The sequence below is a fragment of the Physeter macrocephalus genome, chromosome 8 (assembly GCF_002837175.3).
Source record: "Physeter macrocephalus isolate SW-GA chromosome 8, ASM283717v5, whole genome shotgun sequence".
Taxonomy (NCBI): Eukaryota; Metazoa; Chordata; class Mammalia; order Artiodactyla; family Physeteridae; genus Physeter; species Physeter macrocephalus.
The window spans coordinates 7282624-7286418 of NC_041221.1; the positions used below are offsets into that span (position 1 = coordinate 7282624).

Below are 3795 nucleotides of genomic sequence, written 5' to 3' on the forward strand. Positions count from 1 at the left end.
TGCTCCACGGCATGTGGGATCTTCCCGGACCAGGGCTCGAACCCGTGTCCCCTGCATTGGCAGGCGGATTCTTAACCACTGCGCCACCAGGGAAGTCCTGCCGTGTCTTCTTTTGCCTCCCTCTTCCTCCCGCGCCCCTCGGCAGCACCAATGCCATCTCTTCACCCTGATGGGTAGGAGGTTAATTTAGTTATTTTTTGGTTAAACACTCAGAACAGTTCATGACACATAGTAATACTGGTATGTATAGACATAATTAAATAAATATGTAGTTAATTTTTTAGAAGACAGAGAAATAAAAGAGGGTCTGTAATTACCCAAACGGGAGAAGCATGAGACGGAGGTGTGGGGCCATCACACGATGCTCTTCAAGTGGAGGGACCCAGCCCTGGAGGGTCACCAACTCAGCAGTGGGTCCCCCCCTCCCGAGGAGAGCTGGGCTGTCCTGCAACCCTCTCTTGGCCTAAGAGGTCGCCTCCTCCTTACCTCAGAGACCCCGGTCAGCTGTGGGTGGGGACCGGCCCCTTGGTCACTGAAGCTCCTGGAAGGATGAGGCGGAGCGTGTTTGGGGGATGGTCTATGGCTGAACTTGCCTGAGACATTGGCACCCAGAGCCCATCTTCTGAGGACCCCCAGGTGGCTGGGGTTAAAGTGCTGCATACCTGTCGTCTCCCCTGGAGACATGACAGCTCTGAGGGGTCTCTGGTGCCAGGTGCCCCTGAGGCAGCCCTGGTGACCCTCTTGTAATTCCCAGCTCCACCTGCATGTCCAGGCCAAGTCCATGGCCACAGGCTGGCCTCTCTGGGCTGGGGCTTCCTCCAAACAGTCCAGCTGTGGAGTCTGTGGGTGTCTGTTCTTGGCTTCTTCCTTCTCTATTTCCGTGGGAAACAACCTGCCATATTTCTTTCTGTCTGCGCTCCTCAGGTAACCTCGCAGCCCAGGAAAATGCCTCACAGATTTCCTTACAGGCAATGCCCCTCTTTACTGCCTACAACAAGTAGCAAACTTTCTGTAAAGAGCCTGACAGTGAGTATTTGGGGTTTTGTAGGCTATACAGGGGTCTCTGACACAATTGTGGATGGGTGTGGCTGTGTTCCAATAAAACTTTATTGATAAAAACATGTAGTGGGCCAGATTTGACCTATAGGTCGTAGTTTGCCAGCTGCTGGCCTTTGAGGTTAAGGAATCTAAAAGGGCAGAAGCTTTTCTGCTGAAATCGCTGAAGGACCACACAGGCTCCCTTTCCATTTTCCCAGCCGAGTCACTTGGGCTCTTCTTAATTTCTACACCCCAAGGAAGGCAGCTGGGCCTCATACTGCTTTGCCGGTCACAGTGGGCTCCAAGTCTTGAAAGCTGGCAAGACAGTTCCTCTTTCCCTGCAAACTCCTCAGAGCTCACTGCTGCTTGTTAAAAATCCAGAACCTCCCTTAGCGAGTGTGCTCCTTTCTGTGTCTTTTATGAACTCTCAGGAACTGGCCCCATTTTGAAAATGTTTTATTACTACCTCTTGCTGAGCAAATGCCAAGCCTGTCAAGATGCAGAGAGAGGAGATTTGGTTCCTTTTGTTTCATAGAAAAGAATAATCTCCTGCACTCGCGGGCATTCTGGTGCCTTCCTCAGTAGCCCAATGGGACCAGCTCCAGTGACTAACACCAGTGACAAAAGGACAGAGACGGGCCATCTGGAGATCTTGTTATTACAGAGGCAATTCCAAACACAAAGGATTCCTTGGGCTTTATGAATCTATTTTCTGACTGTTAGACAAAACAGCAGTGTTTTGAAGCCAAAGAAACAGGGGGTGTCTTCCTAGATGATAGATTACATTTCCAAGGAGACTTTAGGTCTTGATTTAATTTATCCGATGAACAAAGGTTTGAGCCTAATGCTTTTCCCTCAGCAAAGATTCTTCAGAACAGGATTTTAAAACTCCTTCAAGTGGCTTAGAGAGAGATTTTTCTCTGAGTTGAAGAGCGTATTTGACATGTACTAAACATGCTGGGTTTCCTGAGTAGGTGATGTACAGCCTAGAAGGCGAATGAGAAAAGTCTGGAAATGATGCTTTCTAAAGGAACTCTGGAAAGGTACAGAAGAAAAGGAGGGAGGGGGAAGGGGAAGGAGGGAGGCCAGTTTTCACTTCCTACTTTCTGTGTTCTTTTGGTTTTTGAACCATGTAGCTATGGTACCCAGACGCACCCCCGCCCCCAGAAAAAAAAAGTTAATTTTAAAATAGAATAAGAGTGATGCTGTTTATTGGATCTCCAGTCCAGTTGGGTTCCTTGGCCACCTCCTCTTCCCTGGCCAGGGGGCCACTGTTCCCGCAGGCCTTGCCAGGTGTGGTGGTAAAGAGCAGCGCCCCCTGGCTCGTAAGGTGTGTCCTAGCTCTGGTTTTAAGACACTGCCTGGGCCCCATCACAGTTCCCAGAAAAAGGTTATTGTAAAACTTTTGGAAACATTTGAGTTTACCGATTTCTTGCTAAATGAGTTAAATAGCCCATCTAGAAGAGCAGCCAATGGTTTCAGCAGGGATGTGTAGGTGTCAAGGGGATCTCAGAGCCATGAGGACTGAGGAAAGGAACTTGGAGACTCCAGGCCTGGGTTCCATCCTAAAATGAGGAAAGATCTCTGGCCTCGTGGAATTGTGGAGTCACCAGGCAGTGCATTAAAGCCCCTTAGTAAATCGGCTTGTTCTCAGTAAAAGAAGCCAACACCAGCACATCCTGGGAGGGAAGACCCCAGGGGAAGAGCCAGGCCATGGCCCTGTCTCCACCCCAGCACTATCTCCCGCCTCCTTGGTACCCGGGCTCTCCTGCTAGTGTGGCCAACGGGCTGCACACTCTTTACGTCCCGTCACCCCCCCAGGCCTGGGGGACAAACGCCCTGCCCCTCTGTTCCCCCACAGCCAACACACCACCCTCCACCCCGCCCCCCTTGCCAATAGCACCCAGGATTGTTTCTCTTGGGGAATCACCCTCACCTTTGCAGCGACCCTGGCTGCTGATCAAAGTGCCCTCCCTAGACCGAGAGCTGGGCACAGGATGGGTGGGAGCTGGCCCGTGGGAGTCTCTCTCTGGAAATCTGAACTGTGAGCAGTGAGGCTCCAAGGTGGAAACGGTTCCCTTCCTCTGTCCCTCCCCTTCCACAAGGTTCCGGGCCCTTTCCTACCTACGTGCGTCCGACCTTTCCTCCGACGGTGCCCCCCTTCCTAGTGAGGAAGGCTCCCGTAGCCGTCCTGATGGAGCCCGCAGGTTGCCTTCTTGGGGTGCCCGCTCTGACTCTGCAGGCGGATGCACCGCTGCCCGCGAAGCCCTCGCCCACCTGCACTGCATCCTGTTCGAGTGCGCGTCTGTTTCCCACCTCGTTCCCTGCGCTGGGAGGCCTGAGGCTGCGTTTCCGTGACCTTCGCACCCAGCCTCTAGGACATCGTCTGGCCTGTGGGCCCTTAAAACTGCCTTGAATGTGGAGGATTTACTGAGGTGGCCCATCCTCTCTGCTCAATATTCTGGAACAACCTAACTGGGAAAAGAATTTGAAAAAGAATAGATACACGTATATGCATAATTGAATCACTTTGTCGTACACCGGAAACTAACACAACAATGTTAATCAACTCTGCTCCAATATAAAATAGAAAGTGCAAAAAAATTTAAAAGAAGAAAAAGAGGGCTTCCCTGGTGGCGCAGTGGTTGCGCGTCCGCCTGCCGATGCAGGGGAACCGGGTTCGCGCCCCGGTCTGGGAGGATCCCGCGTGCCGCGGAGCGGCTGGGCCCGTGAGCCACGGCCGCTGGGCCTGCGCGT

General features: G+C 52.2%; 1 long non-coding RNA gene across 1 annotated transcript in view; it reads right to left on the reverse strand.

Moving 5' to 3' along the window:
- Window positions 1-99: 99 nt before the first annotated feature.
- LOC114486682 (uncharacterized) overlaps window positions 100-3795 on the reverse strand; it is a 14204-nt gene continuing 10508 nt past the window's right edge. Inside the window, exon 3 of the long non-coding RNA XR_003680798.1 lies at window positions 100-166. This is a non-coding gene — a long non-coding RNA (uncharacterized lncRNA). The remainder of the gene's footprint in view (window positions 167-3795) is intronic.